This window comes from Macrobrachium nipponense, chromosome 1 (assembly GCF_015104395.2).
Source record: "Macrobrachium nipponense isolate FS-2020 chromosome 1, ASM1510439v2, whole genome shotgun sequence".
NCBI classification, from domain to species: Eukaryota; Metazoa; Arthropoda; class Malacostraca; order Decapoda; family Palaemonidae; genus Macrobrachium; species Macrobrachium nipponense.
Genome location: NC_087200.1, coordinates 198,976,769 through 198,993,071, shown reverse-complemented (window position 1 = coordinate 198,993,071; position 16,303 = coordinate 198,976,769). Strand labels below are relative to the sequence as shown.

Genomic DNA, 16,303 nt, shown 5'->3' with positions numbered 1-16,303 from the left:
TGTTGTGACAATTATTTTTTCATTATTATTCTAATATATGAACTGAGGTTTCATGATGACTTTCTTTATGAAACGCACCAGTGATGAGTGAACAGAAGTTTTGAAAACATTTTGTATCTTTTTCCAAAATTTTGTAATACGTGACATTTCCTTAGTTTTGAAATATATACAACAGGTTTCACTATTATGAAATATATTATGGCCTTAATTGTATGACATAGTAATTGTGTTTTCACATTGAAATAATACATAAATAGTATTTATGTAGCATGTTACGTTGCCAGTTCACATATTTGAACAAAATCCTACGCAATCATACTCTTATTCTTGCTTTTTGAGGAGTAGGCAAGTATCATGAGCAATGAAAAAGGCATTGCCAAAGATGACCGACAATAGTAGTTTGAAATTATTTAGATGGTTACCGTTACTTTTGAACGAGGCAACAAAACATGCAAAATAAGTCCATTCTAGAATAACTCTATAAACTAACTTAACAACATGAATTACATTAATTGTAAACAGAAATAAGATGAAATCAGTTAAAAAAGGCAAATGATATCACAATTACTCAATCTTCTTTGGAAAGAGGGAAGTACGATGTGATAAGGAACACTATGCTTATTATGTGTTATCTCTCTTTTTACTGTTTGTGATGAAGATTTAGAGTTGACAGATAAAGACAGATCAGATCATGGATGAGGATAAAACAGAAGCGATAGAGTAACGGACAGAAACAGTTGATGAACGTCCTAAAATATACAGAAGTTGCTGACTTCAATTGTGAGGACATACACATCAACGTTAGAATGAGGAGCATACCCCTTGCAAAAGTTTGATGGTGGCTCATTTCAAATTGCTTATGCAAGTAGGAAACTCAATACAGGCAGTCCCTGGCTTACGACGGTTTTGGCTTATGATGTCCCAAGGTTACGACACTTTTCAATTATATTCATTAGAAATTATTTCCAGGTTTACAACACATGTTCCAGGGTTACGGCGTTAACGATGCCAATCTGGCGGAAGATATACGACTCTAAAAAGGCAAAATAATCAATATTTGAAGGTTTTTTGCTGAAAAAATGCAACAAAAATGCAGTTTGCATAGCTTTTAATAGACCCAAAGCATTAAAAGTAAGGTCTTTCTTAGGATTTTTGACGATTTTCGATGATGTTCCGGCTTACAACGATTTTTGGCTTACGATGCATCTCAAGAACAGAACCCCCATTGTAAACTGGTGACTGCCTGTAAAATGCATGCAACTATTGCAAAACTGAAAAGCTATGCCTAGTATTTGCACTTTAAAAGGCTTCATGTCCACCTGAATGGAGTGGATTTCATGATAAAGACAGATCACCAACCACTTGCTTACAATCTTGAAAATGCAAGATTGAAAGTGAATGGATTATGAGGTAGCCCATAACTCTCCACAATTACAAGTTCCCAGTAGAGAGCATTCTAGGAAAGCTCAAAATTGACACAGACTACCTCATCAGAATTAAGTTAAGAAAAAATCATAAGCTACTTCCCTTTAGTACAGTCAATACTGAACAGGGATATCAAGTTAACCTAACTTTCCGCAGATCTGAAGGCCCTGATAACAATTATTGTAACGCTCGTGCAACTGAACGCAGTTGAAAAACAATTCCTTAAAGATCCCAGTTACCGTAACGATTATGAAAACATCTTTCAGATGTATCTATCAGGGGAATTCATTCGTGAAGTTACAAATCCCAAAATTGAGGGGTACTATTTGCCTCACTTTGGTGCGAAAAAGCAGTCTCACGACCCCTTACGTATTGTCTTTAACACATAGTCAAAGGTAAAATGGGAACTTTCACTCAATGACTGCTTATACCCTGATCCTAATTAAGTAGAACTCTTGTATGATTTGCTCATTAAGTTCCGCTGAAACCCACATGCCTTAGTCTCTAATATATCGAAAGCCTTTCATAGAGTACTGTTACATCCAGATGATGCGAAATATGCTCGTTTCTTGTGGCGATGGGCCTGCACGAACGGCCACGTACGCCTTGAATGTAGTTGTTTGGAATCACCAGCAGTCCATATATATTGCAACAAGTATGTGCAAAAGTCTAGATCAAATGGAAAGGGATTTATAGCGAAGTCAAATCCTTACTGGATGAAGATCACATGCCGTTAACGGGTGGGCTGGTAGCAGTGGGATAGAAGTGAGGATGGCTTTAAGTTTGAAGCCTTGTAAGGAAATGGGAAGAGATAGATAATTCCACTCACTAAATGTAAGTTGTTAACCCTACTAGTAGCAAACATTGACCCCTTAGGGCTAGTCAGTCCCATTTTTGTAAAGGGAAAAATTCTCCTTCAGGAATTATGGAAGCCAGGGTGGGTTGGGACGATAAGCTGTTCAAAGAACATCAGTTAAAAGCTAGTAAAGTTCTCGAAGAGTTTAATAATGTCCACCTGTTCAAGTTCAAAAGAGGGATTATTCTAGAAAGCACTGACTTGCATCTACTTACCAATGCCTCCAGTAAGGCTTATGGCACCATAGCCTAAGTTAGACAGGGAGCAGATTATCTTGACACCTGAGATGAGGGTTACACCCAGAAGGCAAGCCAAGCTGATGATTCCTAAGCTAGAACTTTTAGCTTTGTTGTTAGGGTTTAGATTAGGAAAACATTTGCTCAGGTTGCTGAATATTTCAACTATTGCGGTCTAATGATAGCAAGGTAGCTATAGCATGGGTGGGTAGTAAAGTGGGCAACAATAACCCTTTCATCTCCAACAGGGTAGGGGATATTATTTCCATCCAACAGGAGTGTGGCATCAAACTGTGATATGTCCCCACCAAACAGAACCCAGCTGATATCCTGACCCGTGGCTCTACCTTGTATGAACTGAAACTGAATCATTTGTGGCAAGAAGGATCGGCTTTTCTATGACAAGAGGGGATTGCTGAGCCGTATGTCGAGGAAGGAGAAACTCCCATCTGACAACAAACTGTAATCGTAGCCACCCTGAGAGAGCGCAGGGAAGAAGGAACACAGACTCTGCCAGCAGAAGTTTCGGAGTTACAGGGGAGTAGTGTTGATTTTGTCCAACTAATGAAAGTCAATGCAGCTAGTCCTGAAATTTGGGAACTGCCAGGCAGATCCATTTTGCAACCTAGTGTACTTAGAACAAAGACACCACCTTCCTACGGTGTGTAGCAGATTAGAAAGTGGAGTGTCAAAAAACTTAGCTTAGTAATGTGTAACAGCATTGTATATACTCAAACCTGATTGATTAACGTAAGTGATAGTAAAAACAAATTAATGTTGTTGCCTTCAAATGGCCGATAAGTCTCCTTGTATCTTAAACACCTCCACATCACTCACTTGCATTGTGGGGTCAACATTTTAATGACTCTCTTTCAACATTACTGTTGGAGTCCGCAGTTGAGGGCTATAGCCAAGAGAGTAATTGGGAGGTGCAGAGCATGTATCACAGCCTTCAAGCCTCTTCTACAAACCACCACCTCCACCCCTCCCGACTAACCAAGCACTCATGACCTGTCCCTTTGACACGGTCGGTGTAGACCACACTGGCCCTATCCAAGTAAGGTGGAGTGGGGCACATTCTGACCATCACCTGTTTGGCCAGTCATGCAGTATACCTGGACTACTGTAGCGGGCTGGACATCGACACCTTCGTGTTGCTACTGAGAAGATTTGCTGTCACCCACAGTGCCCCCACCACTGTGTACAGTGACAACGCAATGACCTTCCATGCAGCAAGTACCTTTCTGCAGGAAGTGTACGATGAGGACGTCACTGACAGTTCCAGCATTGGACCGAGATAAAGTGGATCTTCCAGACTCCCAGATCTCCCTGGAAAGGGGGATTCTTTGAAAGGTTGATTGGGGTAGTCAAGAGGACGCTGGCTATCACCCTTCGACATAATGTCTTCCATGAAGAACAGCTTCGAACCTTCATGAAGGAGGCTGAGGCTTTTGTTAACAAATGCCCCTTGATGTACACCGGGGACATGCGTGAGGATGAAGCCCTCACATCATCGCCCCTCATCCGTGGAGATGTAGTTTGTCTGCTCTTGCCCGTGGTCCTACATGAGGACATGCACCAGATGTTGACCACTAGGCAACTGCGTCAGCAATACTTCAGACTAACCGAGACCCTCGATCTTTTCAAACGTTACTGGAGGGAAGGTTACCTGAAGTCACTACAGGAACGACATGACCTATGAGAGGGCCCCCAGACTGCACTGCGTGAAGGCGACATCGTTTTGATCAAGGCCGATCAACGGAAGCACAGTCAATGGCCCCTCGGTAAGATCATTGAAGTATACCCTGACAGCAGGGGAATCATCAGGTCGCTGAAAGTACTGTGGAGGAGTGATATGGAGTGATCACTCAGTGTTGTAAGTGTTTGTCGTTGAGAGCCAGATGCATATCATTGCGCTGTGTACACCTCTGGGCCTTGACTCCCCAAAACCATGCTCGCTTGCCCCACCAATTGGTCTTGTCGCCTTGCTTTGGCCTCTTCCTTTTTTTTTGGAAGGTGGAGAATGTCGTGAAAAAATATGTGCACTATTTTTTCCATGACTGATTTCTGCCTGTCCCACATACGTAAGGAATTCCGTGTATGCCGACTGGCCACAAAAACGAGATGGTTCTTGATTGAATTTTGTTGTTTTTGTGAAATTTATTATTGCAATGATTTTGAAGCCCACCAATAGTCCACTTGAATATTAATGTGCTTTTATTTTTTCACCCAATAAGGAGATAAGTCCTCAAGAATCTTTTTGAAATTATGATAGATGACTAATGCGTCACCCCACGACCCCCTTTTCATAGCACGGAGCCTCCTCCTCAATTTGAGACTCCAATCATGTAAGACATAGGTCGGGGAGCTCCCGTTTAACTGCTGTTCTGTGTTTCGACTTGGGAGGCGTGAGTTGTGAGTGATATACAATTGTGTGAGTAAATCTATGATAATCCTTGCCATCATTGGGCCTAAGTATACAATAATGTTTGTTGTAACAGTGGAGTGGCTCAAAATCATTTTCATGTATATTTTTCTTGAAGATAGTGATTTTTTGTGAGTTGTTTGAGAATCTTGTTGCCACGTTTTCACACTTTTCATTGCTGTAGCGTAAGGGCGATACTGCCCCTCTATTTTTGATATGTATAATTTCAGTGTGTAAATATGAGAGTAAATAATCTAATTTTGTAATAAAATTGTAAAACTCAGTCGTATTTTTAGTCAAATTGTCTTTGTGCACATGCTGGAGCCCATCCTTTAAGGTAGGACTATCAGCCACTTGCATCAGGCACGAACCGTAAGTCAGTCGCAATATAGTTCGCGACAACCAACTTACGGGTCTTCATCCATGAAAAATAATATGGGCGGTGTGTCAAGTAAAGTACGTCATACTACAGTATCAATGAGTAGGAGGGCATTCAGTAATGACGCTTTACTAGCCGCTATCTATACGAGCCTGCTAGATTTAACTAAGTTTCCCTTTAAACTGCTTTGATTTACTCTGATAAGTGGCTTAATTATCAAAATGTTGCCAATTAGGCTGTGGCTTCGACTGTTTCCAAAATACGATCCATATCCGATGCTTCGGTAAGATTTTATCGACAAAAATCAATTAGACACGGCCCTGAAATGCACAGTAGTTAAGTATGAAGTATGTCAATTATGAAAGACATATTTTTGCTTAGTGCACTGGTTCAAGATAGTACCAGAGTTTCTGGGTTGCGCTGCCTATTGATGACATTGCTTCATGTTCTAGTTTTCTGCAGTGTGGTATGTTTGCCAGAATGTAAAAGAGCTGCGGAGTTAAACATGTTCCTATATCAACGATGATGGTTTTAATAGCACTTAATATACTGGTAACTGCTAATTTAAACACTTATCAAACACTCAATGTGTAATAAACAGTTAATTACTTACACAAGTGAGAAACTATTATTTAAAAAAAAATATATGGAACATGATGAAGACAAGAACAAACTTAATTTGCTCTTAACCAGAACATGGCAGAGAGAGAGAGAGAGAGAGAGAGAGAGAGAGATCTATCCGTGAAACAAGCAAGATATTTTTATGGTAAAAGTCAACTGTACCCAAGACGGAATAACATAAGGTGAGATCGTCGGTCGCTCAGTTCCCGCACTGTGACGTCACAGATGCGCGTCCACTGGGTAGTGCACTTAATGATTATGTTTTGACAATAATTTGTTGCCATGCTGGTGTTCACAATTTCCATACAGGAAAATATTTTTTTTCTCTCTCTCTCTCTCTCTTAAAACACAGCTATATCAAGATATCTAAGACCTTACCATACAGAATATAATGTTGTTGGAATACAAATAACGAAAGTAACGAGGGTGAATGAATATGAAAAAACTATAAAAAAAAAACTTTCCAGATTTTTATTGAATTACCGTAGTGTTCTTTTATTTACAGAAAAATTACTGAAGAATTTTTTTCATTTTGTTTACACCTTTTTTAAGAAATTCTGACTTCCTTTCAGCATTTAATATCTTCATCCTAAAATGTATTCTGCACCTAATAAAGAACTTCATTACTTCCTCTGGAACATCAATGTTTAATTCCCTGAAAATATTAACTAATTTCGTAATCCCATCAACACCTGGTTTCAACTTTTTCTCATGAAAAGATTTAAAGATTTGTTCCATTTCCTTTAAATTACTGAAAAATTGAGGACTGGGCCTAAACAACACTTTCCTCTTCACTTTGGAGATCCAATAGGCCTTCATTATCTGGGAATCGTATGTAAGGATATTTAATTCTGTACTTATGAGCTATATAACCTCCCAGATAATTCAAGGCTTCCATTTCTATACCATTTTCAGACTCTACTCCAAGATCTACAAAATCCTCTTCCTTCGGTTCATTAGGTAGCCCTACCTGATGAATTCTCATCAAGAGATGAGCCACTTAATTCTCCATGCACTACGTGACTCATCAATAGGTCTATGCTTTTATTACCAGAATCAACTCTCTAGTCCCTTGATATCCCTTAGTGGGATTCTTAAGAAATAAAAGATTTAGGCCTAATTATTGTCTGCACAGGAAAACTACTCAGAAAAAGGTTGCTACGCATAGGCCTATAATCACCTGTTCGAAGTTAAGTATATCTTAGTTTTACCAGACCACTGAGCTGATTAACAGCTCTCCTAGAGCTGGCCCGAATTATTAGATATTTTTACATGGCTAGAAACCGATTGGTCACCTAGCAACGGGACCTACAGCTTATTGTGGGATCCGAACCACAATATATCGAGAAATGAATTTCTATCACCAGAAATAAATCCCTTTGATTCCGCGTTGGACGAGCCGGGATTCGAACTTCGGATCACCGGATTGGCAGCCGAGCGCCTTAAAACCACTCGTCCAGAGAGGAACTACCACCTGTTCGAACAACTTCACATTCATAAAAAGAAAGTATAAAAGAAAAAAAATTGGATAGCCTTAATCCGATCATTTCTTCATTCATTGCATAGGATAAGCCTATTCTAATTTTGTACTTCATTTCAAGAATTTAGTCCAGGCTACTTATCAACCGAAGATATGTCACTAAAAACTGCACTAATGAGACTGTAAACAAATTGTTAAACCATACCTGATTTTACGTCCTTAACAGGTACATTTGAAGGGGGAACTGCGGTCTGCGGTTTTCTTTAATCTGTGATAACTTCTCTGGTAAAGTTGTGGTAGCAGTTTATGTTGAAGATTTCTTTCGTAATCTTCTGTCCGGAAATGGACAGAACAAATCCTGGCATCCTTAACATAAATGCTATCACTTCTGTTACATGCATTAATCCATACTTTGGACACCTCGGGGTCTTTAGGGAACCTGTGAAAACAAATCCCTTTCTATCTGGAACTATTAGTGCACCCAAATATGGAATACACACCCATAATCGTGAACTGGAACAATGCAACTGACGGAGTGAAAAATGGATAGTCAATGTGCTCCTGTGACGTCAGAGGCAAATGAGCGATCAGATCCCTCGGTGAACACACCGTATGTTATTCCGTCTTGACTCTACCTACATGTATATGTAAGGAACAAATTTTAACGAAGAGATTTTTTTAGCAAAAATGAGTGAGTTTCCCGTAACATGTCTCCAATAGACCTATGAGTAGCCTGCGCCAGGGAATGGTGTGACTACCAGCCAGAACTTGTTACTATCAGTCAAATGCTCTCTACCCTAACTTCAGTCATGGTTGGTTTCCTGAAAGAAGTTGTGTGCATGGTGACAAAGGTCGATATGAAAGCCCAGGGGAAAATATACGATTCCGAAGTTCCGAAGATACCAGCTGAAATTACTGCTGCAAGTTCTTCCGGAAAGTTGTTAATTGTCTAGGCAAAAGGCGAAAGAAGTGCACAGCACCAAGTTACAAAAAACCGAAGGGAAGGAGAAGAATAGACCAAAATCGAGGGAGGCACGTGAGAAAAAAATATGTACTGGGTGTGCCAATGTTAGCAGCCTGCAATCAAGAAAGGAAATTTCTAAAATGTGAATGAAGTCATATACACCTACAGTCAACAATGTCATTAGATTAATGAACGGTCTTCTATAGCATCGTAGGCATTGCAAAGGATAAAAGAGAAAAACAGTACCTCCGGTACAGTAAAATGGTAATGAAAATTGAAAATAAACAACCAAGTAAATTCATGATAAACCTAGAGCTGAGAAGCACGACAAAAACTAGGCCTAATGGCTTGATACTGAAAACCCATCAGTACTGAAATGTAATTTCAAGGCACTTAAAAGTAATGTGTGAAACAATAAGGCCAATGAGAGACAATTCCGCATGATATTGCAGTAACCAAGGTCCAAGACATCCAGAAAACGGGGAGAGAGCGAGAGAGAGAGAGAGAGATGAGAGAGACGAGATGAGGAAAGAGAGAGAGAGAGAGAGAGAGAGAGAGAGAGAGAGAGACTCCAATAGGCCGACTTCAAACCTTTTCTTCTTTAATCATACAAAGAACATTGGCTTTTACAGCTGAAAGGAAAACCCATCACAGGCCAAATATATACGTGTACTATAGTATGTATACGTTTAAATCCAAAATGACCTTAGCTTTCTGCAAGGGTGCACTTCCACGCTTTGCTGCAGTAATGTAACATATAGTCTAGTTCAGCTCCTCCAGACATTTGTCAAATTCAGTTACATTTTACTAGTGCTAACTAGATCCATCTATATATATATATATATATATATATATATATATATATATATATATATATATATATGTGTGTGTGTGTGTGTGTGTGGGTGTGTGTGTGGTGTGTGTGTGTGTGTGTGTCAATGGGCTGACATTGTCTAATGTTCGTCTTCAAAAGAAAGTGAGTTAGTACGCCCTCTTATTCTTTTACATGCGATGGTTCGATGCAAGCCACGGAAAGTTAAAGTTTCTTTCTTTACTGCCCTCTCAGATTTATACTTGCAGTGATACGCATATCATGAAGGTGCAATAAAGTTAACAATTCAAGAGGCCACGGACAGAGCCTTTTTTAAAAACAATTGTATGTTTGATAGATGCTATTGAATTCCACACATATAATATATATATATATATTATATTATATATATATTTATTATATATATCGAGCTACAAATGTCCTTTAATATCTAATTCGCTCTATCTCGGAATTAATATATTTTCATATATGTTTAACCGAGGGGGAATTTATTAAATCGAGGTTGGCTAAGGCTTCACTGCCAGTCCTGGAATTGAGAGGTCGATGGTTTCGCGCCTGTCGGCCGCCAATTCTATTATCGCTTAAAAATAAATTCCCCTCGGTTAAACATATATGAAAATATATCAATTCCGAGGTGGAGCGAATTAGATATTAAAGGACATTTGTAGCTCGATATATGTATGTAAGAATCACGGTAATGTGATACTTTAATATAATATATATATATATACTATATAGATATATTTTATATATATATATATATATATATATATAATATTCAATCTGAAAATAACTCACGCCTAAAATATTCTTTATACGATGATGCACAATTCTAGCCAGCTGAAGTAAAACGTATTTGAACTCAACTGGTATATACTTATGTATTATGAAGATGTTCAAGATCTATAGCTCCCTGTTGATTTCCCGCTCTAATATATATATATTATTAGTATACAATTTTCATCTTTTAACCGACCTGATGTGCTGTAGCCAAAGTAATTAACTTCATCGTTACCATGGTTCTTACGCCTAAATGTTCCCATTCTCGCCTAATGGTTCTCATCCCAGTAGGTCTAAATTTACCATTCTCGATCATTTTTGGTGGTTCAAGGTGTAATTTTACCCATTCTCGCCTCTTATGGTTTCTTTTCCATCCCAAGTAGGTCTAAATTTTTCCCCTTTCGCAATTCTCATGGTTCTCCCCATTCCCAGTAGGTCTAAATTTTACCATCCCTCTCCCCGTCTCCGATTCTAAACCCATCACAGTAGGTCTAAAATTTTCCCCTTCCCCCTTCGCATCTCATGGTTCTCATCCCCAGATCATGGTCTAAATTTATCCCCCTTTCGTTCTCACGGTTTCTCAATCCCAGTAGGTTTAAATTTCCCCTTTCATTCCCATGGTTTCCATTCACCCGTATTGTCTAAATTTTCCCCTTGTCGTCGGTTCCATGGTTCTCATTCCCAGTATGCTAAATTTTTCCCCTTCTCGTCTTCTGGTTTTCAATTTTCCCAGTTATGCTAAATTTTCCCCTTTCTCGTTTCCCTCATGGTTTCTCCATCCCAGTGATGGTCTAAATTTTTCCCCTTCTCGTTCTCATTCGGTTTCTCATCCCAGTTAGGTCCTAAAGTTTTCCCCTTCTCAATCTCATTGGTTCTCATCCCGTATGTCTATTATTCCCCTTCTCGTCTCACTGGTTTCATCCCAGTATGGTCCTAAAATTTTCCCCTTCTCATACTTCATGGTTTCTCATCCCAGTAGGTAAAATTTTCCCCTTCTCAAATTTTCCCTTTCAATGGTTCCTCATCCCAGGTTAGGTCTAAATTTTCCCTCTCATCCTCATGGTTTCTCAGGTCCCAGTAAAGTTTTCTAAATTTTCCCCTTTCTCTCTTCAATGGTTCTCATCCCAGTAAGGTTCTAAATTTTCCCCTTTCTCATTCTCATGGTCTCATCCCAGGTTAGGTCTAAATTTTCCCTTCTCGGTCTCCGATTTCTCATCCAGTAGGAGTCTAAATTTTCCCCTTCGTCTCATGTTCTCAGCCCAGTAGGTCTAAATTTTCCCCTTCTCATCTCGATGGTTCTACCCACAAATCCCCGCAGTAGGTCTAAATTTTTATTCCCCTTCTCGTCTCTATGGTTCTCATATCCCAGTAGGTCTAAATTTTTCCCCTTGGCTCATCTCATGGTTCTCATCCCAGTAGGTCTAAATTTACCCATTCTCGTCTCATGGTTCTCATCCCATTTACCCATTCTCGTCTCACGATTCTCATCCCAGTAGGTCTAAATTTTCCCCTTCTCGTCTCATGGTTCTCATCCCAGTATGTCTAAATTTTCCCCTTCTCATCTCATGGTTCTCATCCCAGTAGGTCTAAATTTTCCCCTTCTCGTCTCATGGTTCTCATCCCAGTAGGTCTAAATTTTCCCCTTCTCGTCTCATGGTTCTCATCCCAGTAGGTCTAAATTTTCCCCTTCTCGTCTCATGGTTCTCATCCCAGTATGTCTAAATTTTCCCCTTCTCATCTCATGGTTCTCATCCCAGTATGTCTAAATTTTCCCCTTCTCGTCTCATGGTTCTCATCCCAGTATGTCTAAATTTTCCCCTTCTCGTCTCATGGTTCTCATCCCAGTATGTCTAAATTTTCCCCTTCTCGTCTCATGGTTCTCATCCCAGTAGGTCTAAATTTTCCCCTTCTCGTCTCATGGTTCTATCCCATGTATGTCTAAATTTTCCCCTTCTCGTCTCATGGTTCTCACCCTACAGTCAGGTTTTCTCCCAAATTTTCCCAAATTTTCCGTCTCATGGTTTTTATCCCAGTAGGTCTAAATTTTCCCCTTCACGTCTCATGGTTTTTATCCCAGTAGGTCTAAATTTTCCCCTTCACGTCTCATGGTTTTTATCCCAGTAGGTCTAAATTTTCCCCTTTCTCGTCTCAGGTTGGTCATCCCAGTAGGTCTAAGTTTTCCCCTTCTCGTCTCATGGTTCTCATCCCAGTAGGTCTAAGTTTTCCCCTTCTCGTCTCATGGTTCTCATCCCAGTATGTCTAAATTTTCCCCTTCTCGTCTCATGGTTCTCATCCCAGTAGGTCTAAATTTTCCCCTTCTCGTCTCATGGTTCTCATCCCAGTAGGTCTAAATTTTCCCCTTCTCGTCTCATGGTTCTCATCCCAGTAGGTCTAAATTTTCCCCTAAATTTTCCCCCTTAAAGAAAGTAGTTCATCCTATCGCAAAGCCACTTGCAATATTATTAAGACAAAGTGTAGATACAGGCAAGATTTATGATGAGCACAAATTAGCATATATCACCCCTACTTTCAAAAGTGGATCAAGACTAGAGGCAAGTAATTATAGGCCTGTGAGTCTAACATCACATATTATGAAAGTGTATGAAAGGGTAATGAAGAAAAATATTATGAAACATTTTAATAAAAATAATTTGTTTAATAAAGGACAACATGGTTTTTCGTACCCGGAAAAAGTACACAAACCCAACTGTTAGTCCACCGTGAGAACATTCAAAAATATGAAAAGCGGAAATGAAAAACAGATGTGGTTTATTTAGACTTTGCAAAAGCTTTTGATAAAGTAGACCATAATATATTAGCGAAGAAAATTAGAAAACACAATATCGTGGATAAAGTAGGAAGATGGTTAAAAGAATTTTTACACAACAGAAAACAGATAGTTATTGCAAACGATGAGAAATCGGATGAAGTCAAGGTAATATCCGGTGTGCCGCAAGGTACGGTGTTAGCTGCAATACTGTTTGTTATTATGATTGAAGACATAGACAATAATGTGAAGGATTCGGTAGTGAGTAGTTTCGCAGATGACACAAGAATAAGTAGAGAAATTACTTGTGACGAAGATAGGAACGCTCTACAAAGAGACCTTAACAAAGTATATGATTGGGCAGAGGTAAATAGGATGGTATTTAACTCTGATAAATTTGAATCAATAAATTATGGAGACAGAGAAAGAAAGCTATATGCATATAAGGGACCTAATAATGAAGACCATTCCACAAATAAGGAAGCAGTTAAAGACCTTGGTGTGATGATGAATAGGAACATGTTATGCAATGATCAAATAGCAACTCTGTTGGCAAAATGTAAAGCAAAAATGGGAATGTTGTTACGGCACTTCAAAAACAAGAAAAGCTGAACACATGATTATGCTTTATAAAACATATGTTGTAGTCCACTTGAATATTGCAATATGATATGGTACCCACACTATCAAAAGGATATTGCACAAATAGAGAGTGTACAAAGGTCCTTTACAGCTAGAATAGAAGAAGTTAAGGACCTAGACTACTGGGAAAGACTACAATTCTTAAAATTATATAGTCTAGAAAGGAGAAGAGAACGCTACATGATAATTCAGGCATGGAAACAGATAGAAGGAATAGCAGAAAATATCATGGAACTAAAAATATCAGAAAGAGCAAGCAAGGAGGTAGATTAATAGTGCCCAAAACATATACCAGGAAAAATAAGGAAAGCACACAGACATTAATCCACTACGCACCAGCATCGATAATGCAGCGTCTATTCAATGCGTTGCCAGCTCATCTGAGGAATATATCAGGAGTGAGCGTAGATGTGTTTAAGAATAAGCTCGACAAATATCTAAACTGCATCCCAGACCATCCAAGATTGGAAGATGCAAAATATACCGGAAGATGTACTAGCAACTCTCTGGTAGACATTAGAGGTGCCTCACACTGAGGGACCTGGGGCAACCCGAACAAGATGTAAGGTCTGTAAGGTAAGGTCTATGGTTCTCATCCCAGTAGGTCTAAATTTTCCCCTTCTCGTCTCATGGTTCTCATCCCAGTAGGTCTAAATTTTCCCCTTCTCGTCTCATGGTTCTCATCCCAGTAGGTCTAAATTTTCCCCTTCTCGTCTCATGGTTCTCATCCCAGTATGTCTAAATTTTCCCCTTCTCGTCTCATGGTTCTCATCCCAGTAGGTCTAAATTTTCCCCTTCTCGTCTCATGGTTCTCATCCCAGTATGTCTAAATTTTTCCCCGTTCCCCTTCTCTGGTTCTCATGTTTCTCATCCCTTTGTAGGTCTAACTTTTATCCCCTCTCGTCTCATGGTTCTCATCCCAGTATGTCTAAATTTTCCCCTTCTCATCTCATGTTCATCCATCGTAGGTCTAAATTTTCCCTTATCATCTCATGGTTCTATCCCAGTAGGTCTAAATTTTCCCCTTCTCGTCTCATGGTTCTCATCCCAGTAGGTCTAAATTTTCCCCTTCTCGTCTCATGGTTCTCATCCCAGTAGGTCTAAATTTTCCCCTTCTCGTCTCATGGTTCTCATCCCAGTAGGTCTAAATTTTCCCCTTCTCGTCTCATGGTTCTCATCCCAGTAGGTCTAAATTTTCCCCTTCTCGTCTCATGAAGAGAAAACACGCAAACCATCATAGTGATGAATGCGCAGGGTTTAGTTACGAGTAACTCAAAAAGAAAAATAGAGTACTTAGAAGAACTAACCCAAAATGAAAAGAAAATAGATATAATGAATATAAGTGAAACCTGGTATTCCCAAGAGACTGGGAATGATGATCAAATAAAAGGGTTCCAAACTTATAGATCAGATAGAAAAAATAGGAATCAAGGGGGAACCGCAATATATGGGAAAGACAAAGAACAAGGAAAAATATATGAGAAATATAGTAACTCAGAATGTGAACTAATAGCGGTAGAATTTGAATCTGAAAAATTGATGAACATAGTAATATATAGACCTCCTAATACTAAAGAGTTTGACTTAATAATTGAAAAATTGGATGATATATGTAGAAATCACAAGGACTGGACTATTCTCCTATCTGGTGACTTCAACTTTCCTTTCGTAGAATGGAAAGAACGAATAGGAGATTGTGGTTGTACTTATACATATAAAAAAGAGAGTAATAGTAGTGCAGAAGATAAGAGGCAATTTGAAAAGCTATTAGATATGCTACTAGAATACAACATTCAACAAATAAATCACCTGCCAACAAGAAAGGAAAATACTTTAGACCTAGTATTTGTGAACGAGATGAATTATGTTAAAGAAATAATAGTTTATAATGCGAGTATTTCAGACCATAATGTCATAGAATTAACAGTTCATTCCAAAGCAAGTGAAAATAGAGATAAGCAAGAAATGAAAAAGTGGGAAGGATATGGAAAATACAACTTCTACAGTAAAAATATAAATGGTCAGAAATTAATGAAGAATTAAACAAAGATTGGGATAACATTTTCGTAAGTGATGACATAAGGGTAAATACGGAGATATTATATAAAATATTGGAGAAAATAGTGGAAAAATATATACCGAAGAAGAAAAGTAAACATCATTCATGCATACCAAGAGACAGAAGGATCTTGTTCCAGAAAATCAGAAAGTGGAAAAAAGGTCTTGCAAAAGAAAAAAAAAATGCATGGAAAGTTATAGAACTAAAAAGTAAGATAGAAAATGCAGAACAAAAGATTATACAATCAAAAGAAAATGAAAAAACGGGACTTGGAAGAAAAAACCCTATTAAATATCAAGCAAAACCCCAAACTATTATACTCATATGCGAAGAAGATGAATAAAAGAAGAATAGAAATAGGCCCTCTGAGAATTGAAGGGAGATTAACGAATGAAAAAAAGGAAATTTGTAACATACTGGCAGAACGATATAAGAGAGAATTCACCCCTAGAATAGATAATGAAGATAATGATATAGAAGTAAGGGAAGAAAATAGTGAATATTTAGCTGACATAGAAATTAATGAAGCTGATATTGTGCAGGCAATTAATGAAATTAAAAATGGAGCTGCTGCAGGGCCGGATGGAGTCCCTGCTATTTTGTTAAAGAAAGTAGTTCATTCTATCGCAAAGCCACTTGCAATATTATTAAGACAAAGTGTAGATACAGGCAAGATTTATGATTGAGCACAAAATTAGCATATATCACCCCTACTTTCAAAAGTGGATCAGACTAGAGGCAAGTAATTTATAGGCCTGGAGTCTAACATCACATATTATGAAAGTGTATGAAAGGGTAATGAAGAAAAATATTATGAAACATTTAATAAAAAATAAT

The 16,303-nt window shown here is 38.6% G+C and overlaps 1 protein-coding gene across 8 annotated transcripts in view; it reads right to left on the bottom strand.

Moving 5' to 3' along the window:
• LOC135220010 (uncharacterized) overlaps positions 1-16,303 on the bottom strand; it is a 397,255-nt gene that overhangs the window by 156,824 nt on the left and 224,128 nt on the right. Inside the window, exon 1 of one of the 8 annotated variants that reach the window (XM_064257304.1) lies at positions 7,628-7,925. The exons of the other annotated variants lie outside the window; for them this stretch is intronic. The gene's annotated coding sequence lies outside the window, so the exon portion shown is untranslated. Of the gene's footprint in view, positions 1-7,627; positions 7,926-16,303 lie in introns of those variants that run through there. 8 annotated transcript variants of the gene reach the window in all.